The sequence below is a fragment of the Budorcas taxicolor genome, chromosome 11 (genome assembly GCF_023091745.1).
Source record: "Budorcas taxicolor isolate Tak-1 chromosome 11, Takin1.1, whole genome shotgun sequence".
NCBI classification, from domain to species: domain Eukaryota; kingdom Metazoa; phylum Chordata; class Mammalia; order Artiodactyla; family Bovidae; genus Budorcas; species Budorcas taxicolor.
In genome coordinates, this window is record NC_068920.1 from 161,644,561 (window position 1) to 161,671,410 (window position 26,850).

Sequence of the window (26,850 nt, forward strand, 5' to 3'; positions counted from 1 at the left end):
GGGGGGAGTTTTCTCTAGTTGCAGCAGGAGGGGCTGCTTTCTAGCTCCAACGCGTGGGCTTCTCAGTGCAGTGCCTCCTCTCACTGTGGAGCACGGGCTCGAGGGCGCAAGGGCTCAGTAGTTGCAGCTCCCAGGCTCTAGACCACAGGCTCAATGGCTGAGACTCGGAACTTGGTTTCTCTGCAGCGCGTGGGGTCTTCCCCGATCAGGGATTGAACCTGTGTCTTCTGCACTGGCAGGCAGGTTCTTTACCACTGAGCCAGCAGGGAAGTCCGATCACCACCTTTTTATTTCCATCATTCTATATTTCTTTTATTGAAATATATATTTCTTTTATTGAAATATATATTTCTTTTATTGAATATATATTTCTTTTATTGACATATATTCTATATTTCTTTTATTATATATATATAAAGTGAAGTACAGTTGGTTAACAGTGTTGTATTTCAGGTGTACAGCGAAGTGACTCAGATATAGGTGTATATATATATATGTATATATGTGTATATCATATATTTTCAGATTCTTTTCTCTTATAGGTTACTACGAAAGATTGAGTATAGCTCCCTGTGTATATAGTAGGTCCTTGTTATATATATATATATTTTATATATAGTAGTGTGTCTATGTTAATCCAAAACTCCCAATTTTATCCCTCCCCCATCCCCTTTCCCCCTGGATAACCATAAGTTTGTTTTTTATATCTGTGGGTCTATTTCTGTTTTGTAAATACGTTTGTTTGTATCTTTTCTCTTTTAAGATACCACATATAAGCAATATCATATATTTGTCTTTCTCTGGCTTACTTTGTTAGTATGATCATCTCCAGGTCCATGCATGTTGCCACAAAAAAAAAAATGTATGTATCTTAATTTAAAAATACTTCATTCCAAAAATATGCTGAACATCATCTGACCCTTCAGCGAGTTAGAGTCTTTTTGCAATAATAACATCAAAGATCCCTAATCACAGATCATGGTAACAAATATAATAATAACGGAAAATTTGAAATGTTGTGGAAATTACCAAGATGACACAGAGACATGAAGTGAGAAAAGCACAGTTGGAAAAAGACACTGATAGACTAGCTCAACACAAGGTGGTTGTAAGCCTTCAAGTCCACCCCCCAAAAGAACCCCAGTCTCTGCACCACGCAGTGGAATGAGACCTGCCTGTAGAGGTGGCCTCTCGGGGGGCAGGAGAGAGAGATTCTTGGGAGACAGATACGGGAGGAAGACTTCCTCTTCATTTTACACCCTTTATATCTTCTTCTGAATTTTGTGCCATGTGCCAGTAATACTTATTCAAAACACCAGATACATAAAAAACTGAGGGACTCTCCTGGTGGCCCAGTGGTTAAGAATCTGCCTTGCAATGCAGGGGTCCATAGGTTAGATCCCTGATTGAGGAACTAAGATGCCACATGTGTGGAGCAGCTAAACCCACACCACAACTAGAGCTCTTGTGCCGCAACGGGAGAGGCTGTGTGCTGCAATTAAGACCTGACCCAGCCGAAGAAATTAAATGATAAAGACGGAAAGGCCTGTTATCGTGAAAACTTCTCCAATCAGCATCTCCCCGGCAGCTGGGCCGACTTTCTGAGTGCTCCTTTAACTGGTCACACACTGCTCGCAGGTTGATCACACCATACTCCTAGAGCCAGACATCCTGGAGGGCGAAGTCCAGTGGGCCTTAGGAGGCATCACTGCGAACAAAGCTAGTGGCAGTGATGGAATTCCAGTTGAGCTATTTCAAATCCTGAAAGATGATGCTGTGAAAATACTGCACTCAATATGCCAGCAAGTTTGGAAAACTCAGCAGTGGCCACAGGACTGGAAAAGGTCAGTTTTCATTCCAATTCCAAAGAAAGGCAATGCCAAAGAATGCTCAAACTACCGCACAATTGCACTCATCTCACATGCTAGTAAAGTAATGCTCAAAAGTCTCCAAGCCAGGCTCCAGCAATACGTGAACCGTGAACTTCCTGATGTTCAAGCTGGTTTTAGAAAAGGCAGAGGAACCAGAGATCAAATTGCCAGCATCCGCTGGATCATGGAAAAAACAAGAGAGTTCCAGAAAAACTCCTGTTTCTGCTTTATTGACTTTGCCAAAGCCTTTGACTGTGTGGATCACAATAAACTGTGGAAAATTCTGAAGAGATGGGAATACCAGACCACCTAACCTGCCTCTTGAGAAATCTGTATGCAGGTCAGGAAGCAACAGTTAGAACTGGACATGGAACAACAGACTGGTTCCAAATAGGAAAAGGAGTACGTCAAGGCTGTATATTGTCACCCTGCTTATTTAACTTCTATGCAGAGTACATCATGAGAAACGCTGGGCTGGAAGAAGCACAAGCTGGAATCAAGATTGCTGGGAGAAATATCAATAACCTCAGATATGCAGATGACACCACCCTTATGGCAGAAAGTGAAGAGGAACTCAAAAGCCTCTTGATGAAAGTGAAAGAGGAGAGTGAAAAAGTTGGCTTAAAGCTCAACATTCAGAAAACGAAGATCATGGCATCTGGTCCTATCACTTCATGGGAAATAGATGGGGAAACAGTAGAAACAGTGTCAGACTTTATTTTTGGGGGCTCCAAAATCACTGCAGATGGTGATTACAGCCATGAAATTAAAAGACGCTTACTCCTTGGAAGAAAAGTGATGATCAACCTAGATAGTATATTCAAAAGCAGAGACATTACTTTGCCGACTAAGGTCCGTCTAGTCAAGGCTATGGTTTTTCCTGTGGTCATGTATGGATGTGAGAGTTGGACTGTGAAGAAGGCTGAGCGCCGAAGAATTGATGTGTTTGAACTGTGGTGTTGGAGAAGACTCTTGAGAGTCCCTTGGACTGCAAGGAGATCCAACCAGTCCATTCTGAAGGAGATCAACCCTGGGATTTCTTTGGAAGGAATGATGCTAAAGCTGAAGCTCCAGTACTTTGGACACCTCATGTGAAGAGTTGACTCATTGGAAAAGACTCTGATGCTGGGAGAGATTGCGGGCAGGAAGAGAAGGGGACGACCCAGGATGAGATGGCTGGATGGCATCACGGACTCGATGGACATGAGTCTGAGTGAACTCCGGGAGATGGTGATGGACAGGGAGGCCTGGCGTGCTGCGATTCATGGGGTCGCAAAGAGTCAGACACGACTGAGCGACTGAACTGAACTGAACTGAACTGAACTGAGTCAAAGGTATGGTTTTTCCATTAGTCATGTATGGATGTGAAAGTTGGACTATAAAAAAAGCTGAGCGCAAAAGAATTGATGCTTTTTGAACTGTGGTGCTAGAGAAGACTCTTGAGAGTTCCTTGGACTGCAAGGAGATCCAACCAGTCCATCCTAAAGGAAATCAGTCCTGCATATTCTTTGGAAGGACTGATGCTGAAGCTGAAACTCCAATACTTTGGCCACCTGATGCGATAAACTGACTCACTGGAAAAGACCCTGATGCTGGGAAAGATTGAGGGCAGGAGGAGAAGGGGATGACAGAGGATGAGATAGTTGGATGGCATCACCAACTCAATGGACATAAATTTGAGTAAGCTCCAGGAATTGGTGATGGACAGGGAAGCCTGGCATGCTGCAGTCCATGGGGTTGCAAAGAGTTGGACATGACTGAGTGACTGAACTGAACTGATGTACTTCTAGCCTCTAGAGTGTAGGTAACAGTGTAGGCTGAGACCATGTGGGCCAGAAAGGCAGTCAGCATGTGTGTGTGTGATCAGATGCTCAGGCGTGTCAAACTCTTTGCAGTCCCACGGACTGCAGCCCACCAAGCTCCTCTATCCATGGGATTTTCCAGCAAGAATACATGAGTGGATTGCTACTTCCTCTTCCAGGGGGATCTTCCCAACCCAGGGATCTGCATTGGCAGGCGGATTCCTTACCACTAGTGTCACCTGGGGAGCCCGACAGTCAGCACCTGCAGGTGGAAATTCAAGGCAGAGCGTGGTAAGAAGTGGATCTGGAGGAAGGATTCTTGGATGCCATGATAGGAGTGTCTGGATTTTGTATGAGGGCAGTGGGAAGCCCGTAAAAGGGATATGATCAAGTTTAGAAAGATCACCCTAAAGGGGGAAATGAGTGTACAGTATTCTCACTATATAGATGTGATAGAGGCAAATAAATCTCAAGATATAGATAATCATTAAATGTAGTAAAGTAATTAGAAAGTGATGAGTTTTAGGTATTCATTGCTGTTTTTTTTTTTTTTGCCTTTGTTTTTAATTGTTGTTAGTTGCTTAGTCGTGTCTGACTGTTGTGGCCCCAGGACTGTAGCCTGCCAGGCTCCTCTGTCTATAAGATTTCCCAGGTAAGAATACTGGAGTGGGTTGCCATTTCCTTCTATATCTCATTTAGTTGTAGCCTTATATAATTTAATTTTATTAATGACTTGCAAAATTTCTGAATGTTTAACTATCAGCTCTGATGAGCTGGAACACATGGGCTCTGCATACCATTTGGTATACATATATGTATATTTTAGGAGAATGTAATCGCCACTGCATTGTAGACCTTTAGGGAAAAAAGGATCTCCAAGTTCCCCTTTGTTTTGCGGGGTCAGGGAGGTATGGTCAATAATCTTAAATAAAGGCTAAGAAAGAAGTTGAATGTAATGATTGTCAGCACTGAGTCCAACCCTAGGCTTCAAAGACCTGGAGGATACAGGTGGTAACTGCTAAGCCAACAAAGGACTTCTGGACGGGGGCAGGTGGGACCACCATTCCCTACTCCGTCAACTGCTGAAATCACTGGTTTTGGCTCCCCTCCTCCAGGAAGTGCCCTGATTAAACCCATATAGGCAGCTGGAACATCTTCTTCCTTCCTCCACATCTGAGCTCTGGACTGAGAGATTCCACTCTTTATGGTCTGATTCAGTCTTTCCAATTCAAGCTCATCTAAATCAGTTTTGTTACAGTTCCAACTCTCAGTCTGGGTAACATGCCCTAATCTGCATATCTAGAGCTGGCATCTCTCTTGGTCCTTGATCCTGTGATGCAGCAATCTAGATCACCACTCAGGAAGAATGGAGCATCTCACTATCATCACCATCATCGTCATCAACATCAACACTTATCATCACTATCAACACCATTGTCAACATCAGCACCATCATCAACACCATCACCATCAACACCATTGTCAACATCAGCACCATCATCCACATCAACACCATCGTCAACATCAGGACCATTGTCAACATCAGCACCACTCCTATCATCATCATCACCACCATCATCAGCATCACCACCATCATCATCATTATTAGTGACAACATCATCCTCAATTTTGTCACTATCATTACCATCAGTGGGGACTGTCACTATCATCACCCAGAGCAGCAGTAACAATAATAAGAGCTCACATTTCCTGGGTTCTTTCTATGGGCCAGGCAGTAGTTTTAACGTGCATTCTTGCATCAGTTCAGTTCAGTTCAGTCACACAGTCATGTCCGACTCTGCGAGCCCATGAATCGCAGCACGCTAGGCCTCCCTGTCCATCACCAACTCCCAGAGCTTACTCACACTCATGTCCATTGAGTCCGTGATGCCATCCAGCCATCTCATCTTCTGTCACCCCCATGTCCTCCTGCCCCCAATCCCTCCCAGCATCAGGGTCTTTTCCAATAAGTCAACTCTTAGCATGAGGTGTCCAAAGTACTGGAGTTTCAGCTTTAGCATCATTCCTTCCAAAGAAATCCCAGGACTGATCTCCTCTGGATGGACTGATTGGATCTCCTTGCAGTCCAAGGGACTCTCAAGAGTCTTCTCCAACACCACAGTTCAAAAGCATCAATTCTTTGGTGCTCAGCTTTCTTCACAGTCCAACTCTCACATCCATACATGACTACTGGAAAAACCATAACCTTGATTAGACGGACCTTTGTTGGCAAAGTAATGTCTCTGCTTTTGAATATGCTGTCTAGGTTGTTCATAACTTTTCTTCCAAGGAGTAAGCGTCTTTTAATTTCATGGCTGCAATCACATCTGCAGTGATTTTGGAGCCCCAAAAAATAAAGTCTGACACTGTTTCCACTGTTTCCCCATCTATTTCCCATGAAGTGATGGGACTAGATGCCATGATCTTCGTTTTCTGAATGTTGAGCTTTACGCCAACTTTTTCACTCTCCTCTTTCACTTTCATCAAGAGGCTTTTGAGTTCCTCTTCACTTTCTGCCATAAGGGTGATGTCATTTGCATATCTGAGGTTCTTGATATTTCTCCTGGCAAACTTGATTCCAGCTTGTGCTTCTTCCAGCCCAGCGTTTCTCATGATGTACTCTGCAGAGAAGTTAAATAAGCAGGGTGACAATATACAGCCTTGACGTACTCCTTTTCCTATTTGGAACCAGTCTGTTGTTCCATGTCCAGTTCTAACTGTTGCTCCCTGACCTGTATACAGATTTCTCAAGAGGCAGGTTAGGTGGTCTGGTATTCCCATCTCTTTCAGAATTTTCCACAGTTTATTGTGATCTACACAGTCAAAGGCTTTGGCATAGTCAATAAAGCAGAAACAGGAGTTTTTCTGGAACTCTTGCTTTTTTGATGATCCAGCGGATGTTGGCAATTTGATCTCTGTAGCTACTGATAATAGTGATTAGCAATTAGATTATACTTGAGGATTTAAAGTATCTTTGTATTCATCATCTCATTTGCTTTCACTGCATGAGGCCATCATTATTCTTGTTGTCATTTGAGAGTCTGACATCTGAAGCTTAGAGAGGTGAAGGGACTTTAAAATCCCACAGTTGGCAGGTGGTAGAGTGGTTCTTGAATCTAGGTCTTGAAACCTGCAGGCTGTGTGGGCTGCCACTTTGTGAGGTCTGGGTCATTCTTCTTCAGCAAATATCTCCCGGATATGGCACTTTTGATGCAAGCCTGTGTGTGTTCTCAAAATAGCTGTTGAGTGACAGTTTGACTCCTTGATTGGAAGCTGGCAAAGACCACCATGTCCATCACCATCACCCTTCTCTCCTTGCCCCTTCACCCCCCACTCCCTCCTCTGCACCCTAAATACACAACACTGGGTTTAGTGGGACCACATGCTTTTGTTTTCAAAGTGAAGTGTTGAGCACCTCACCCCATAAATCTGCTATTTGCATGTTTCTTTGGGAGCAGGGGAAAAGGAGGCTGGGGACCAGGTATTCTTATGCAATTCTACTCATTATTTATGCAGACAAGGAGGTATTTCAGTAAAGCTGCACTCAACTCTGAGTGACAAGGTATCTCTCTGCAGTGCAGGGTTCAGGGAAATTGTAGTGAAGTTGACAGCTTTTTAATGTACAGTTGCTATTCCGCTGAAAGACGGCATGTTTTTATTTTGGAAGTACAAGATGACCTGTTTATTAGCTGTGATTCCAGCTGAGTTTACATGCTCAGAAACACAAAGGCAGAAGCGCAGCAGGTTTCTCTGGGGGAGGGCCACAGACTCTTCCCTGCTCCCCCCACCACACATAAGAAGACATCCAACACCGAGTGTTGGGAATTGAGTTGGACGTATTTTCCTCGAAATGACAGCCTACCATGGAATCATGGGAAAAAGTTGCCAATTGCCTTAATCACCCTCCCCAGGGGTAACCAGGAAGTGCTCCGGCGCCTCCGTGCTGGTGCTGGGACGACTAGTGAGCAGTGAGGTCTGGGGAGGCAAACCGCCCAGGTGTCTGACCTGGGAACCTGCACTGTTTCTTCAGTGACAAGGCTTGGGGTCTGGCATGCCTGGACTCCCATTCCTCCAAATATGACTGGTGGCCCAGCAGCGTCCTTATCCCTGGGCACTTGTTGGAAACACAGAATGTCAGCGCCAGTCCCAGGCCGATAAATCAGAATCTGCGTCTCTAACGAGGTCCCAGGTGAGGGGTGTGTGCATCCCAGGTCGAGAAGAGATGACCCAGAGTCCCCTCTACTGCTCACCCAGGCTGAGTGAAATTCTGTTGCTGGGATCATTCATTTGCTCAGCACACAATTATTTGCCATTTGCTATGTGCCAGGAGCCAACTTAGGTGCTAGGAATAGAGGGAATAAGGTGGAAAAGAACCCCCGATCTTTCTTAGGCAGCTTGCTAGCCAGCTAGATGTGAAGCCAGACGTGGAATGAGAAATTACAAGTAGGATGGATCGTGAAAGCATCCTTACCCGGACAGCACAGTATTTCCATCTTGTCAGGATTGCAACTGGCAGAATTTATCCAGGGACTTTGCTGGTGGTCCTCTGGTTAAGGCTTCACCTTCCAATGCAGGGAGTGTGGGTTTGATCCCTGGTGGAGGAGTTAAGATCCCACACTCCCGGTGGCCAGAAAAACCCCAAAAAACATAAAACAGAAGCAGTTTGTAACAAATTGAATAAAAACTTAAAAAACGATCCACACCAAAAGCAAGGAAACATCTTTAGCAGAAAATTTATTCAAATGAGAAAAAAATCTGTGTTACAGTTTGTGCTGCCTCATTTCATTTTGCATATTAAACCTCATCTTAGACTATTTTGTACTTGAATGTTTTTTCATTGATGTGAAATACATATAATTAACCATCTGAAGGATATAATTCAGTCACATTTAGTGTATTCATAATGTTTTTCAACCACCACCTCCTTGTACCCACCAGGCAGTCAATCTCCACTCCCTTCTCCCCTCATCTCCCGATAACCTCTCATCTGCTTGCTGTCTGTGGACTTGCCTATTCTGGCTTCTTTTGCTTGGCATAGTGTTTTCCAGGTTCATCTACATAATGTTGTTTAGTCGCTCAGTCATGTCCGACTCTTTGTGACCCCATGGACTGCAGCACGCCAGGCTTCCCTGTCCATCACCATCACCTGGAGCTCGCTCAGACTCAGGTCCATCGAGTTGGTGATACTGTCCAGCTATCTTATCTTCTATCATCCCCTTCTCCTCCCACCTTCAGTCTTTCCCAGCATCAGGGTCTTTTCTAACGAGTCAGCTCTCCACAGCAGGTGGCCAAAGTACTGGAGTTTCAGCTTCAGCATCAGTCCTTCCAATGAATATTCAGGGTTGATTTCCTTTAGGATAGATCCAAGGATGGTTGGATCTCCTTGCAGTCCAAGGGACTCTTAAAGAGGCTTCTCCAACACCACAGTTCAAAAGTGTCAATTCTTCTGTGCTCAGCTTTCTTTATGGTCCACCTGTCACATCCATACATGACTACTGGAAAAACCACAGCTTTGACTATAGGGACCTTTGTTGGCAAGGTCATGTCTCTGCTTTTTAATACGCTGTCTAGGTTTGTCATGCCATATATTGGTACTTCATTCCTTTTTAATGGCTGAGTACTACTCCATTGTAGGAATGAACTACAGTTTACTTATCCACTTATTCATTTGTTTTTTAAAAATTAATATTGTTTTTAAAATTATTTACTTACTCCTGGTTGCCCTGGGCCTCGGCCACTGCACGCGGGCTTTCTCCAGTGGCAGGGCTCAGGCTTCTCACTGCAGTGTTGCTGTTGGTGTGGAGCGCAGACTGTGGGCACGAGGACTTGGTGGTCGCGGAGCACAGGCTTTAGCTGCCCTCAGCATATGGAATCTTCCCCGATCAGGGATCGAACTCATGTTCCCCGCCTTGGCAGGTGGACTCAACCACGGGGCCACCGGGGAGGTCCTCCAGTCATTTGTTGATGGACATTCATGTTCATTAAAAAAAACTCTTTCAGTTTAAAATAGGCCCCTGTTGGGAATTCTCCGGGCAGTCCAGTGATTCAGATGCCACACTTCCATGGCAAGAGGCATGGGTTCAACCCCTGGTTGGCAAACTAAGACCTTGCAGGCTGTGCAGCGAGAAAAATAATAACAATAAACAAAGTAAAGTAAAATAGGCCTGTGTCTTTCTTACATAAAACAGATCACCTTGGGGAGCTTCGTGAGGCAGCGGTGCTCATTTTGGATTATTATGTTATCAAAATGTCAGTTGTTGTCACTTAGATGAGTCTGTAAGGGTCAAATCAGAGCATTACCTGGAGAACAAGACTCCAGGCTACATTCGTGGGGCTCCTGGACGTGCTGGAATGGTAGATACTGGCACTTGAACACCACCCATTTGGGTGTGCAAAGGATGAATTTTGTACCCACAACACTGCATGAAGTCAGTGGCAGTTCTGGGCCCCTTCCCCATTATATCCACTCAACATTGAATCAGCAGCCATTTACCGAGGGTCAGCTCTGCGCTGGGCCCTGGATAGACGACAGCAGGCCTTAGGGTTTCTCTGTAAAATGCCTGGAAGACCCTGGGAGGAGAGCTGGGAAGCCCACCTGGGGGAAGGGCCCCACCGGGCCCCTCTTTGGGTTCTGAAGACACCCTGCCCCCTCCTGTTGTCTATTTATGACAGAGTTGGGGGGGAGCCTGTGGCTCTGAGGGAAATCAGCTTGAAAATGAAAGCCCTGGGCACCAGTGCGAGCAGAGGAAGAAGGTATTTGTGGGGATAAGGCGCTCAGATGGAGCTTTCCGGCCTGTAAGCACAGAGCCACCTGCAGCATTGCCAGAGACACAAATGCCACATCTGGAAAGATATCAGCCTAATCCACAGCTTGTCATTTGGGCAGGAAGTATTCGCTCTCCTTGGAGGATCTTCCTAATTATGGGCTGGATTTGTGCCAGGAAAGCAGAAAGAGAGGGAAATAAGGCGGCAGTGCACACGCGGCACGGCCACGCCCCAGACCCAACCCGCTGTCCTCAGGGGTCGCGCCCCATCTCACCGCCGGGAAGGCCACCCTGCCGGTGGTCCTGGCTGTGAACCCCTGAAAAGCTTCACAGTTTGAACCCACTGGGACATGTGTTGCAAATCACTTGTTGCTACTGGTGAAAAACTGACTTTTGCAAGTCATTGCTTTTTTGGTCCTTAGCAAGTTGTGATGAAATACTCTTAGTGTTTACCATCTTACCCATTTAAAAACATGCGTGCGTTTACTCGTTTGGCTGCGGTGGACCTTCGCTTCGGCACACAGTGCTCTCAGTTGTGACGTGTGGATCTAGTCCCCCAATCAGATTGAACCTGTGAAAGTGAAAGTCGCTCAGTCGTCTCCGACTGTTTTCGACCCCATGGACTATAGAGTCCATGGAATTCTCCAGGCCAGAATACTGGAGTGGGTAGCCTTTCCCTTCTCCAGGGGATCTTCCCAACCCAGGGATTGAACCCCTGCATTTGGGAACATAAAGTCTTAGCCACGGGACCACGAGGGAAGTCCCCATCTTACCCATTTTTAAGTACGTGAAATACATTCCCGCTGTTGTCCAACAGTCACCATCCATCTGCAGAACTTTTTCTTCCTCCCAAATTGAAACTGTCCCCACTGAACAAGAAGTGAGAGGCAAATATTGTCAGCCCTTACATGGAGATGCTAACCACGAAGGACCTTTCTGACTTAATTGCTGTGAATGATCGTCATAGCGGAGCCTTTCCTCAAGACCTAGGTTTGTCCCCGGGCACTGTGAGAACTCGTAAACTTGACCTACACAGTGGCCATATGAGCAGCTGTTTGGCTCTTTTCTCTTGCAACTAGACGTGGAATTGCACCTAAAGGCTTATCCTGCAGTTGACTGAGGGCTCTGCTCTGTGTCGGGGAGTGTGCTGAAAGATGTACGGGCATCACCTCGTTCAGGCTGACCTTTCAGCAGCCTCGTGACATAGGAATTAGGTCTCCCACTTTATAGAGGCTCCAGCAGTGCAGATGACCAGCCCCCAAGGTCTCAGAGTCGGTAAAATAGGGGAGCCAGTATACAAACTCGAGCCAGAATCGACTCTCTGTCGCTGATTCTGCAATTTGTGTTTTTCCCCCTTAAAATCAACAAAGGGGGGACTTCCCTGGTGGTCCAGTGGCTAAGACTCTGGACTCCCAGTGGAGGGGGCCTGGGTCCCATCCCTGGATGGCGAACTAGATCCCACAGACTGCAACTAAGACCCCGCATGCCACAACTAAGACCCGACACGGCTAAATAAATATTTAAAAAAATCAACTAACGAGTGAAATCTGTTGTGGAACATGGCTGAAGGTGGTCCGCTTCTATCAGTTAGTGCCTTGCCTCTATTGCAGGAATGCAGAGAGCAAACTAGGTCAGATTAATTGATCCTTTTCTATTTCAGGGGACCCCTCCCAAGGGGGAAAAAGCCATATTATCTCATTCCAGGGCTTCCCAGGTAGCTCAGTGGTAAAGAGTTTTCTGGCAAAGGCAGGAGACACAGGAAATGCTGGTTTGATCCCCAGATAAGAAAGATCCCCTGGAGGAGGAAATGGCAACCCACACCAGTATTTTTGCCTGGAGAACTCCATGGACAAAGCAGCCTGGTGGGCTGCAGTCCATGCGGTTGCAAATGGGTCGGACATGGCTGAATGACTGAGCCACGCACATTCTCATTCCAGTTTCAAGTCTAGTAAATCATTGGGAGCAGCTCACCTGCGAAGCTGCAGAAGACTTACTCCACCCCCCCCCCATCCCCCCACCACAAGGAGATAACCTCTCCCGCTCCCTGGCAAGTGACCTCTCCCCCCGCCCCACACAAAGCAGGGTGCAGACGTGGCTCCGGTCTGCCCAGTATGGCATGCCCGCTGCACCCAGCGAGCCCTCCCTGCGTGTGCTCCAAACTCCCCCTCCCCTTAAACTCACACTAAGCTGCTGACAGCGGCGAACGCGAGGACTTCAAACACCCTGTGCAACGTATATGTCAAAAGAGCAGATTTCTAGAATGCTGAAAGTGAGAACACACCAGAAAATGGGGCTGATGAAAGAATCCACCTGCCTCCTCCATTCAGTGCCCGGCCCTGGAATGTTTCTTCGTAAAAATGCCCAGCGTTCAAAGGATCTCCGCTGAAGGGAAAGACCAACTTTAGGAGTGCAGTTTCCACGGCCGTGGGGTTATTGGTTTTACAGCCAGACACTGTATAAGGCAGTGAGGGGCCGCCAGGGGAGGCTGCCATTGTTAACGTGGGGACACTGTTATGTGCTTGGTTTGGGAGGGCGGCTTAATTAGATGACAACTTGGAGGTGCTAGCTGTTTGCAAGGTAATACTGGTCTCCTGGGCAGAGGGCTCGCTTAGGTTTTTGGTTTAATTCAGAAATGAGGAAAGAGAAAAAGCTCAGATTTTAGTGGATCAAGAACACACACAAACACTATACGTGCAACAAAGACTCAGCGTGACCCTGGAAGGACGGAGTAGGGGAGGAGCGGAAGGCCCTGCATCCAACTGAACTCAGTATAACGCATCCTTCTTGACAACTTTCTCTCTCGCACGCCTTGCATCAGGCGGCGCAATGTTGCATTTAAGGCAGAGCTTTGACTCAGACAGACAGACAGACCTGGTTTTGAAGTTCAGCCCCACCTCTTCTAGCTGCCTGACGTTGGGCAGGTATTTAATCAACCTTTCAACGTCTCTAAGCCTCCTTCTTTTTTTAAAAATTATTTATTTGGCTGTGCTGGGTCTTAATCGCGGCATATGGATATTGTTCCCCAACTAGGGATTGAACCTAGGTCCCTGCATTGGGAGCGCAGAGTCTTAGCCACTGGACCACCAGGGAAGTCCCACCTCTATCTTTTTGTAAAGCTGAGACAGTCCTACCTGCCACCTGGGGTGGCTGTCAGGCTCAATTGGGGACGTGTAAGACAGTAAGCTGGAGAAGGCAATGGCACCCCACTCCAGTACTCTTGCCTGGAAAATCCCATGGACGGAGGAGCCTGGTGGGCTGCAGTCCATGGGGTCGCTGAAGGTCGGATACGATTGAGCGACTTCACTTTCATGCATTGGAGAAGGAAATGGCAACCCACTCCAGTGTTCTTGCCTGGAGAATCCCAGGGATGGCGGAGCCTGGTGGGCTACCGTCTATGGGGTCGCACAGAGTCGGACTCGACTGAAGTGACTTAGCAGCAGCAAGACAGTAAGCACTTGGCAGAGTTCTTGAAACTTGTCTCCTGGTGACAAGGCACAGTGGGGGACAGAGGTGAATGAAGGATCCCAGGCCCTCACCTCCTGGCAGATCGGGAGACAGACCTGTCTGACTAATGCCAAGGTCACGGGAAAAGTCCAACAAATGGGACGTGAACCAGGACACGACAGCTGGAGGGGGTAATCAGAGAAGGGGGGCCTTTCTATTAGGGGCGCAGTCTGGAGGTTCATTTTAATAGTTTTCTCTCTTTGTCACTTAGGTATTATTGTCATCAATAAAATTCACGCAATTTAAGCATCCAGTTTGGTGGATTCTGGTAGCTGGGTGCAGTCACATGACCTCCCTCACGGTTAAGATGTGGGACCGTTTTCCTTCCCTTAAAAGCTCCCCTGTGCCCCTTCACACTGCGTCTCCTTTCCTCTTCCTGCCCCCAGGCGATTGCAGATTGCTTTCTGCCAATAGAGTTCTGTTTTCCCTAGAATTTTGTATGAAAGGGACCACACGGTTCAGTCTTTGGTGCTTGACGTTAGCAAAATGCATTTGTGATTCATCCCTTTGTAGCATGCACCTGTGCTTCCTTCTCTTTTACTGCCAAGTGGTTTTCCATCGTATGGATGTACCACAGTTTGTTTATTCCTTCACCGGCTGATGCATGTTTGGGTTGCGGCCAGTTTGGCACTGCTGTGACTAATTCTGTGATGAATAGCCACACACATGTTTTTGCATAGGCATATGTTTTTATTTCTCTTGGGTAAATACATAGGAGTGGGAGCTGGGTTACATAAGTACGCTTGTGAGTGTCTTGGAGAAGGAAATGGCAACCCAGTCCAGTATTCTTGCCTGGAGGATTCTGTGGACAGAGGAGCCTCGGGGGCTACAGCCCACGGGGTCACAGAGAGTCAGACATGACTGAGCGATTGACACTTCATGTGGTTTCCCAAAGGAGCCACGCCATTCTGCATCCTCACCAGCAGCGGATGAGAATTCTGGGTACTCCATATTCTCACTCACGCTTGCTATTGTCAATATTTTTAAATTTGATGCCTGAGTTTTGGAGGATGCTTAAGAGTTTGGTGGGCAAATGAGTTGGGGGTGGATATTCCAGGTAAAGGAAACAACACCTGGAGAATCAGGGAGACAAGAAGGATGCTGTGTGGGAGAGCTGCTAGGGAAAACAGGCCGGGCCTGGGAGTGTGGAATTTGGGAGAGATGACTGTAAAATGTGGGCATATGCTGGATGTGGGCCTAGACTGTGAATAATGAAAGCATTGACAACACTAGCTCCCATCAAGTCCTAAGCTTCTGTGAGATGAGTCCCCTTCTACAAATGAGGAAATGGAGGCGTGATTCATTCATATCTTGCATCCAAGGACTTACCTGATAGTTTAGTGGATAAGACTCCATGCTCCCAATGCAGGGGGCCCGGGTTTCATCCCTAGTGGGGTAACTAAGATCCCATGAACTCCAACTAAGCCCGTGCACCACAACTGCCTAGCTCCCACACTCTAGAGCCAGCGTGCCACAACCAGAGAGGCACACGTGCTGCAATGAAGACCCCATGCGGCCAAAGCAGAGCCGAACACAACAACCCCTCAAATAGCCATCCACACAGCTAGTAACGGTGGCTGTCCAGGCCTGCGCTCAAACCATTACACCACGCTGCCAGCCTGGAGATCTTAGTTCTGGCCCTACACTTTGGAAAGTTCGAGATAAAGAAGTGAAATGAGAGGAACTGATTTTTTTGCGAGACCACCTGGCTGCAGAAAGTCCATAGACCGGAGGCCAGGAGACCCAGGGGAGGCCACTGCAGCTGTGCAGGGGAGAGGCGGCAGGTCTTAGGCTAAGTCAGTAGCCGTGGGGATGGCTTGGGGAGTTACTTAGGAGTTCCCTGACTGAGGGTGGAGGGCAAGGGAAAGAAGCTGAAGGTGGATATCAAATTTTGGTTTGGACACCTGAGTCAATGATGGTACATCTAAGCGAAATAGGAAATTCCAGAGTGGGAACAGGTCTGCAGAAAGATGGTGAATTTGGCTTAGACTTGTGGAAGTGGGCCATGGGCCTGACACAAACTATGGTCTTTTGGTGCCAGCGGTTTTAATGCTCACAGGAAGGGCAAGAAGTCCTGTGGTATTCAGTGATGTATAGTTTTCTGGATAAGTAAGAATATACATTAATAATTGTTAGTAATTATAAGTAACGTATTTGGCTGTGCTGGGCCTTTGTTGCTGTGATGGGCACTCCCCGAGGTGCAGCGAGCGGGGGCTACTCGCTGTGCTGCGTGCACTCCTCACTGCAGCGGCTTCCCTGGCCGCGGAGCACAGGCTCTAGCGTGTGTGGGCTTCAGTCGCTGCGGTGACCGGCTCGGTAGCTGTGGCTTATGCGCTTAGTTGCTGTTAGTTGCATGTGGGATCCTCCCGGAGCAGGGATTGAACCCGTGTCTCCTGCACTGGCAGGTGGATTCTTTACCACCGAATCACCAGGCAAGCCCCTGCTGCTTCTGTCTTGATGAGAGCTTTGATGCTACTTCTTTGGGAGCCTAAGCGAAAATTCAAGCTTGTTCCCCAGAACAGTCTTAGAGCGGCCAAGTGGTATTGGCCTGTGCACTGACGTTACGCATAGGCAATACCTGTCCAGCACTTTCTTCCTCTGTTCTGGCCACCTGGAGTACACTGGGCATGAAGAAAAAGGGAAAAGGTGGTGAGCCATCAGAAGCCATGGGAGGACCAGTCAAAAGAGAAGAAGGGGCCAAGGTTAAATTCGATGATTTTCAAGTCTTTGGAGAATTGTTCCATAGAAATGGAGACAGCTTTTCTGATTCACTCCAGAGGGAGGAAGAATTTAAATGCTACCAACATTGGATTCTTACCAGGTATGGTCTCAGCCAGGCAACTAAGGCTCAATGGATTGGGCTGCCTAATACAGAAGGGGTGCCTTGTCATGGGAACTAAACGCCAGATGATTAAAGTGCCATGGACTTCACAAGGAACAGTTATCAGGTCTGAGTGGCAGAGTAGACCAGATGCCCTCTTGGCCCTTTCTCCCAAATTCTTTTACTCCAAGAGGCAATTCCATTTCTGATAAGATGATGCCTAAAAAGCAGTTGGCTTCCCAGGTAAATTAGGGGTAAAGAATCCGCCTGCCAGTGCAGGAGATGCTGGTTCAGTCCTGCCTTGGGAAGATCCCCCGGAGGATGAAATGGCAACCCGCTCCAGTATTCTTGCCTGGAAAATTCCATGGATAGAGGAGCCTGGTGAACTACAGTCCGTGGAGTCACAGAGAGTCGGACACAGTGAGCATGCCTGCGAAAGCGCTTAGTGATGCCAGGTTGGATTCATGCTGGGCGCTCAGTTACAACAGGGTGCTCAGTTACCACAAACTACTCGACTTTTCTTTGGTCAAGCATCGTGGCAGGGAGGCTAGATACGCCAGGGCCTGGCCTGATGCTTGGCTGGGACTCTCTCCTGCATGCCCTCGGTGAGTTTCAGCTTCTCCTCAGTAAGAGGAAGGGAGAAACTCAGTGATTTCCAAAAATCATTCCAAATGAAACATTGAGATGTGTCTCATGTTAGTTAAAATCGCACCTGAAAAAATTCATTAAAAAAAAAACAACAGAAACATTTCATAAAAAGGACTTCAGTTTGGAGGCTGGGGCCAGAAGCATCAGATAGTGGTACCCAATCTTGCATCTTGCTGCCCACTGTGGTGGCAATTCCTGAATTCCAGGCTAAGATTCAGAAAGTCTGGATAAGAGTGAGTGTTTCCCCCTTCAATTATCTTTCAGTGTCTCACTTCTGAGTATATAGGAATCATTTGCTTTTCTAATTTACAATACTTCCTTTGGAAGCAGTGTCTCTTACTGATTCAGAGAAAGGAGGACATTTGTTTTAATGGATTTGAATTTTATCAGCCTGTGTATTTCCACCAAAGCATAATAATAATAAATTATGGTCCTAATAAGTAGGCTGCCCAGAAAGATGATGGTGGCCTCCTCCAATTATTGATGTACAATCTTTGGAATTTAGGGGCATCATAATTTATCAGGGTTCATTTTTTTCCTATCCAATTTGAGGAAAGGCAGCTGTGTTTTGTAAGCAATAAACTCTGCCACTGTATTTCTTGGCTAAGCAGAGAAAAGCATTCTTATTATTTTTTGCCTGTTTCCTAGTTATTACTGCAGTATCTAGTAGCTTCTTTACGGGAAAGAGTTTATCAATATTTCAATTATAAACTCCAATTTTCAGGAGGTTTGTAACTCGTCTATTTAAAAATCAGATCAGGCAGAAAACACAGTAACTTGTCATGCCAGGAGCTCGAGTGCTCTCTAAAATATTAAACAACCAGTGTGAGACAGTTTGCTTGCTTTCAACTTTGAGGGTGAAACTTTGGTTTTTCTAACCAACATGAGCAAAGTGGAACTAAGCTTATTTTTCCATCAGAAGTATTCACATATTCCTGGGGTTTTTGCTGCCTGCAGTGGAAGGGAACAGATGGTAGAATCAGTGTCTCCACATACCCTCCTGGCAGCTATGTTCTGGAGAAGCTGCCCCCAGATCACTTTTTTTCCTTTTTACCGATTGGGTGGGATAATGTGATACAACACCCTTTAGAGAGGAATGGGGTGGTGAATCCTTTTCTGTTGATAGAACTGAAGACTCCATCGGAAAAGCAAATAAGTGCTCTTAATTTTGCGATGGACACACTAGGTTTTTTTATACATAAGGTATTTATTTATTTGCTTAGTTTCTTACTGGTGTTTGGCTGTGCCGGGTCTCTGTTGCTGCGTGGGGGCTTTCTTTAGTTGCGGCGCTCAGGGGCTACGCCAGCTGCGGTGTGAGGGCGTCTCCCTGCGGTAACAGGCTGTAGGCGCCTGGGCTCAGTAGCCGTGGCTCTTTGAGCTTAGTTGCCCCACAGCACGTGGGATCTTCCCAGACCAGGGACCGAGCCTGTGTCCCCTGCCTTGGCAGGTGGATTCTGAACCACTGGGCCGTCAGGGGATCCTGACAATGGCTTTTTAGGTGAGTGGACATGCCCACAGGTGTAGCCAGGGCCAGTGCTACCCTCATCGTTGAGCTGACAAGGCAGACGAGTCATGGACGGTCCAGGCTGCAGGGTGGACTGGCTACGTACTCCAGGACCCAAGGACAACCTGTTGACCTCAACCAACCCCTGGCTGAAGGCAGTTCTCCCCACCCGAGTCACACACCAAGGTCCCCCTTTCAAAGCCCCCTTCAATCAGAGGTGCTTGGTCACTTAGAGCACCCAAGGGCCACGAGGACCCCAAACGCCATGACACGCCACGCACAGTATCCTCTGGTTACCGTCCTGTGTAGACTTCATTTCATCGCATTGGCCTTTGAAAGAGAAGTGGATAAATTAGCCTGCAGGAAGAACTGCTGCCGTATCTCATACAGGAGGGGGCAGCCTTCTTATTCTACTTGCAGACCTACGCTGGACCTTGCTCAGGCCTCCTTAGGGATGGATGGAATCTGGCTCCTGGCAATGTCCTCTGTCACTGCAGCAGAGCCCGTTAGTACTTTGCGAGGGCTTCTCACCTTAAAAATAAGGACAAATCCTCCATAATCTTCCCCCACTCAGTTCCCAACAAGACGACCTTGTCAGTGTAAGGCATGAAGTTCTAACTTGAGGATTTGGGGAGGCCACGGAATGTGGTGGCCAGTGTGTGAGCTTTGGGTCCACAGACCCCAGCTCTCATCCTGCCCCAGCCACCTACTAGCGGTGTGCCCTTGAACAAATTACATAAACGCTCTTGGTTTTCCCAGCTGTAAAAATGGGGATAATCATACATATCCGGGAGCATTGCTGTGGGGACTGAATGAGAAAGTGAGTGCCGATGCATTCATCCACTCATGCATTTATTCATACTCATTAATTCGTACACTCACTCATTCGCTCATTCATATTCATTCATTCATTCAAACACTAATTCATGCACTCAATCATTCATTCATTCACACTTATACTCATTCATTCATTCACACACTTAACCACTCGTCCATTCGTTTGTACACTCCATTCATTCATTCATTCATACCCTGTCTCCCTCTCTTTTTTTTTGGCTGCACTGCAGGGCATGCAGGATCTTACTTCCCCAACCAGGGATCAAACCCGAGCCCCCTGAATTATGTTCGCCAGGAACGTCCCACTCACTGCCTTTTTTTTTTTTAAATTTTAAAATCCTTAATTCTTACATGCGTTCCCAAATAACACTGCCTTTTTATGAAGCATCTACTACGTGTCAGACACCAGCCTAGGCTCTAGGGAGAGGACGGTGGATGAGAGAGACCACGTGCCTCGCTCACGATAATTTTGATGGAGGAGAAACAGACCTTGAAGGATTAAGTAAAAACGTGTGTTTCTTGTGGCAAACAGCTGGACAGGGGCCAGGAAGGCTGCCCCGGGCGGATGACTGGGGACAGAACCTGTCCACAGTAGCGGCTGCCCTTCCTTCAAGACACATTTCCAAGCGCACCTCCTCCAGCCAGCCTGGCCTCACCCCCACCCTGCCGTCTCCTGTGCTTTGCCCAGCCCGTACGCCTGTGCCTGGCCATGCCCTCCTCAGCTGACTCCACGTCTCTCCTGCACATGGATGGCCGGGAGCGCAGAAGCAAAGCCTAGCTGAGATTTCCAGAAGGGCGTCCATCGCAGTGGCCCTGCTGCCACGCCAGACCTCAGGTCTGTCTGCTCCCTCTGGTCATCATGGGACGACAGCAGGTCAAAGAAACTGTTCGGTCTAGGCAGCAGCGGACTGGAAGAGGCTGCTGGAGATCTTAAAGAGGTCATGCCCTGACCACATGCCATGACCTGCCACAAAGGGCAGCCCTCTGTTTACTCAGGAGCCAACCGAGCCCCTAGGATGGTCTCCCCTTGAAGGTGAGGGAGGCGAGGGTGTAGCTGAGATCAGAGCATCCCCTGGCAGAGCCCTCTGCCCACTGCGACGCTGGGCAGCCTCTTCCCGCATAAGCCCTCCAGTGGCTCAGAACCCCAGTAACTGACAGGAGGCCGCATCTCATCAAAGGGAAAGAAAGGATTAAAATCAAGATTTCACTATTATTTTTCTCTGATACGAGTGCAGCAAGGAATTGCTCAGTTGTGTCACCGCCTAGTTTTTCTTTTGTGTTTTTGTTTCATGCTTCAATATCTTCCTCCAGCTGCTCATGTCTCCCTTTCTTTCTCCTCGCTTTGATCTATTCGTTTTCCCCAGAAATGGGGTTTATAAATCATTGTAATGCAGCCTTGGGAAAGATGGTGCTTAGTGCAGGGAGAAATACATTGCCGCTAACAGCCCCGGCAGGGAGAAAAACTCTCGGCTTGTTGCTGGGTTTCTGGCGACGGGTTACTGATGGTATTTGCTTTTTATGTCTGCACGCGTGCCATCGGGCCAGGGCCGCGGGGAGCGTTCCACACGCCACCTTTGTAATATTTCAAGCCTCCACTGGCAGGCGAAAACAAACGGCTGCCGCCTGCTCCCAGGGAAGCAGAGAGAGGAAGGGAAGGGAAACGCGCACACAGGGAAGGAGCATAAAGAAGTGGGCATGTTTGTCTTTGGAGTCCACCTCGGGTAACCCCAGCTCCAAGAACATCCTTCTGTTCCCTTCCTTAAACTCATCTGTGCATCCAACGTCACGAGCCCGGCCTCCGGGGTCCCCAGGCCCAGCTCTCCCCGGCACAGTTAGCAGCCTAACAGCCCCGGTCCCTTCCTTCCTGAGGCCCTTGCCTTCCTCGTCGTGTTTTATGGCTCCATTTTCTCGGCAGCTCAGAGCAGCAGAGAAGCACTGGGCTTGAGCTGCGGGTCTCCTTCCGACTCAGAGCGGGGCCTCGCTGCGCGTGTGAGATCGGGGGACGCCGCAGTGAAAACCCTGCCAGGCCTTAAATCAGAACATCGAGAAGGATCCCATAGTCCTGGAGCCAGACGTGTTCATGCCGGCCGGGCCCTCAGCGGGCCTGCGTTGCGCCAAGTGGTGTTTATAGCTGCTGCCACTTTTCCGGGGATTTGATGTCTTCCTTATCAGCAGGCCTGTCCACCTGCTGGTATCTGGCAGGGGGGCATGGACAGCTCATCGGATCCCAACTTGCCCACCTCCTTTCCTCCACGTGGGGCATCTGGGCTGAATCTTCCCAGCCCTGTGTAATCTATCCACTTCCCCTTCCCTCGGAAGCAAAGTAGTATCCTATCAATAATCGTGACTCCGATAAAGAAAACGTGTATTTCCTTTTGAAGGTCAGGTCTACACAGGTCAGACTGACATGGAGACCATTGCCCAGTGATCTGGCACTGTACAGACCAGCGCAACCCTCTTCATGGAGATTTCTTCGGTGACAGAAGCCACCTGTTTCTGCTCCATCTGACAGCGTCACCACCATCTCAGGGGCACACTGAGCACTTGAGATCTGGCTCGTGCAACCAAAGACTACATTTGCAATTATTTCCAAAAACCTAAATAGTTAAAATGGATAACCAACAAGGACTTACTGTATAGCACAGGGAACTCTGCTCAGCGTTATGTGGCAGCCTGGATGGGAGAGGAGTTTGCAGGGGAGAATTGATATTTGTGTATGTATGGCTGAGTCCCTTTGCTGTTCACCTGAAACTGTCATAGCTAATCGGCTGTCATCACTGTTTAGTCAAGGAGTCATGTCTGACTCTTTGTGACCCCACGGACTAAAGCCCGCCAGGCTTCTCTGTCCATAGGATCTCCCAGGCAAGAACACTGGAGTGGGTTGCCCTTTCCTTCTCCAGGGTACTCCAATATAAAATAAAAAGTTTTTTTAAAAAATAAATAAACCTAAATAGCATTTGTGACTAGTGGCTGTTGTCTTTGGCAGCGCAGATGTAGACAGACACTGCGGAAAATTCAGAGAGGAAGCCTTCTTTGGGTTATGTCTTTCACGATACCTAGCAGCTGCTTTTCCAAGTAGGCTATTGCTGAAAAAGAATGGAGATGTGTACAAGGAGATAAAAGTATCGGGAACAAAGTCATGAAATGATTGAGCCCTTTTGAAGTCACACTCTTTCCCCCAAGCACGACCAGGGGTGAAGACATTCACAGATTTGATAACCAGACCAGATCCTGGAAGAAAACTTGCCTTGGGGGTAAAAATGGAAAGATAATCAGGTAAGCTGTGACTTGTGTCCTCAGTAGCAGCGTAGCTTACACCCTGGAATTGTGTAATTTATCCCCCTGCATCCAGTCCAGTCTGGACGGATGGATGGATGGATGGTTGTGTGTGTGTGTGTGTGTGTGCTGGAGACATTAAGAAACTACTCTTGATCATCCCGGTCTTAAATTATCATTCAGTACATTGCGCCAAATACCCTGTAAGACTTCATAAACCATACAGTTACTGACCAGCTCCTTTATTTATCAAGTTTTTAAAAATTTATTTATGGATTTATTTTTGGCTGTGCCGGGTCTCTGTTGCTGCATGTGAGTTTTCCTCTAGTCACGGTGCGGGGGTCTTCTCATTGCAGTGGCTTCTCGTGTTGCAAAGCAAGGACTCTCAGCACGGGCTTCACTAGCTGAGGCGCGTGGGCTTCCAGGGTCTAGAGTGCAGGCTCAATAGTTGTGGCATATTGACTTAATTGATCCCAGGCATGTGGGATTCTCCCAGATCGGGGATAGAACCCACGGCTCCTGCATTGGGAGGTGGATTCCTGACCACTGAGCCTGCCAGGGACGCTCCTGACCACCCCCTTCAAGGTTACCCGAAGAGTTTTTCTGCTGCAGAAAACTCACCATGTCCTGTTTCCTGTGTTTGCTCCCCCTGCCACTGCTCTTGGCCTGATTCCTCTCCTGGTTCTTGGCCAGCTCAGTGGTCCGACTGCCTGGCCACACCTGGGCTCCTTCACTTCGTGAGTTTGGGGGCCTCGGGTAAGCAGCTTGACCTTTCAAACACCCCCGTTTCCTCCTCTGTAGAATGGAAATGATGAGAGCACCCACTTCAAAATCATATGACCATCCATTGATGGATGAAGGGATGAATAAAATGTCGTCTCTCCAGACAATGGAATATTATACAACCATGCACATGAGGAAATCCTGACTCCTGAGGTGGACAAACCTCAGAAACATGATGCTAAGTGAAAGAAACCAGACACAAAAGGGCACATATTGTATGATTCCATTTATATGAAATCTCTGGAAGAGATCAATCCATAGAGGCTAAAAGTAGATTCGCAGGTGCCTGGGGCTGAGGAGCTGGGGGTAGTGAATGCTTAATGGTGCTGATTTTCTTTGGATGATGAAAAGGTTTCGGTGCTCCACAGAGGCAACGGTTGTAGAACATGGTGAATGTACTAAATGACACAGATTTTACACTTTAATGCAGTCAATTTTATATTATGTGACTTTCAGTTTAAAAAAATTCTTTTTAATTTAAAAATATATGAGGTAGACACACACACACTGTTGTTCATTTGAAGTCATGTCCGACTCTTCGTGACCTCGTGGACTGCAGCACACCAGGCTTCCCTGTCCTTTGCTGTCTCCCAGAGTTTGCTCAAACTCATGTTCATTAAGTTGGTGATGCTATCTAACCATCTCATCCTCAGTCTACCCTTTCTCCTTTTGCCTTAAATATTTCCCTTCATCAGGGTCTTTTCCAATGAGTGGGCTCTTTGCATTCGGTGGCCAAGCTATTGGAACTTCAGCTTCAGCCTCAGTCCTTCCAATGAATATCCAGGATTGATTTCCTTTATGATTGATTGGTTTGATCTCCTTGTAGTCCAAGGGACTCTCAAGAGTTTTCTCCAGTACCACAATTCAAATATATGAAGTAGATAGTAAAAAGGACCTTATTTCATTTTTAATTTTTTTTGGACTCCAAAATCACCGCAGATGGTGACTGCAGGCATGAAATTGAAAGATGCTTGCTCCTTGGAAGAAAAGCTATGACCAACCTAGACAGCATATTAAAAAGCAGAGACATTACTTTGCCAAAAAAGGTCTGTATAGTCAAAGCTATGGTTTTTCCAGTTGTCACGTATGGATGTGAGAGTTGGACTATAAAGAAAGCTGAGCACTGCAGAATTGATGCTTTTGAGCTGTGGTGTTGGAGAAGACTCTTGAGAGTCCCTTGGACTGCAAGGAGATCCAACCAGTCCATCCTAAAGAAATCAGTCCTAAATATTCATTGGAAGGACTGATGCTGAAGCTGAAACTCCAATACTTCAGCCACCTGATGTGACGAGCTGACTCATTTGAAAAGACCCTGATGGTGGGAAAGATTGAAGGCAGGAGGAGAAGGGGACGACAGAGGATGAGATGGTTGGATGGCATCGCCAACTTGATGGACATGAGTCTAAGTAAGCTCTGGGAGTTGGTGATGGACAGGGAAGGCTGGCGTGCTGCAGTCCATGGGGTTGAAAAGAGTTGGACATGACTGAGCGACTGAATAAGGAGCTCCTGTAAAGCACAGGAAACTCTGCTCAATACTCTGTCGTGGCCTATGTGGGAAAAGGGTCTAAGAAGAGTGGGTATATGTCTATGGATAACTGATTCACTTTGTTAGCAGAAACTAACACAGCATTGTAAATCAACTATACTCCAGTAAAATTTTTTTTTTGAATAGGAAAAAAATGAAGGTTCTTTAACATAAAATGCTCAGCCTCATGCCTGGCACATGATAGCACTGAGTGATGGCCTCTGATAGCAGTGATACCCTGACACGTGTGCTCTGATAGCTGTAGAAATCTTCACTCCCGATCAGACATGTTCTTCCAAGAGAAGAGGCCACACACACTTTTCAAGGGTGACGCTTAAAAAGTGACTATGTGAGGAGGATGCTTATAGATAGCACAGGTGAGCCAGGGCTGAGTGAAGAGCCAGGGGTTTCCGGGTCAGACAAAATCCAGAAGATGTGTGGTTTGGTTCAGGGTGTGCTTTCGGAGTTAGAGACCCCATGGCCCCTCCCATTTGTGCCGCTGCTACTATTCGGCTAACGTGTTAATTGCATCTGCCTCGGCGGCCTTGCCTCTGGCTCGGGGACCACTGCCATTTTGCCACTCACCGGTCCCGGCAGCTGAGGGGGGCAGCCCTAGCAGCGGGAGCAGCTTGATTTCTCAAGCCCAGGGAAGCTATAAATCTGGAGCTTTAATCATGTCTTCATGATCATTCAGCAAAGAGCACCGGAGGATTTATTCTGCGGGGACAGCAAAGAGAAGACTGCAGGAGGTTGTCGCGGGGGCTACTGGTTTCGCAAAGGTAGAACTGCTCCCCGGGGCCCTTCCCCGGACCTGCTGGTGAACGATGACACCGATGGCCGTAACAAGGCAATTACCGGTGGTGTCGGCCACGCTTTGTTAAAGAGGCAGGCTTCCTGCGTGGACCCGGTGGCACCGCTTCAGCCCAGTCACAGCGCCTGCGATTTCCCCCACCTGCTCTGGAGCCGACGTCCTTGAGAAAGCAAGAAGCATTTTTTAAAAGCCCCAAGGGTCCTCCTGGTTTTCTCTGCAAATGTTAAGGAGGAGGGGTCAGGGAAACCCAGAGAGGACTCTGCGGTCCCTGGCCCACGGTAGGCACCTGACATCTATTTATTGAAGAAAGAGGCTCAGAGAGGTAGCGATTAGTCACTGTCACACAGCCAGAGTCTCAGGTCCCAGAGGGAGCCAATTGCTTTAGTGTGTGGCCTTGGTAGGAGAAGGCAATGGCACCCCACTCCAGTACTCTTGCCTGGCAAATCGCGTGGACAGAGGAGCCTGGTAGGCTGCAGTCCATGCGGTTGAGAAGAGTCGGACATGACTAAGCGACTTCACTTTCACTTTTCACTTTCATGCACTGGAGAAGGAAATGTCAACCCACTCCACTGTTCTTGCCTGGAGAATCCCAGGGACGGGGGAGATTGGTGGGCTGCCGTCTATGGGGTTGCACAGAGTTGGACATGACTGAAGCGACTTAGCAGCAGCAGCAGTTGGATACAAATCTCAGTCTTGGCACAACA

The 26,850-nt window shown here is 47.6% G+C and overlaps 1 protein-coding gene and 1 non-coding gene across 2 annotated transcripts in view; one reads left to right on the forward strand and one right to left on the reverse strand.

Moving 5' to 3' along the window:
• The window catches only part of CFAP77 (cilia and flagella associated protein 77), a 150,745-nt gene that overhangs the window by 26,534 nt on the left and 97,361 nt on the right, over window positions 1–26,850 (forward strand). The gene's annotated exons all lie outside the window — the stretch shown is intronic.
• TRNAG-CCC (transfer RNA glycine (anticodon CCC)) lies at window positions 13,456–13,527 on the reverse strand. Its single transcript has one exon. It is a non-coding gene; the product is annotated as a tRNA-Gly (tRNA).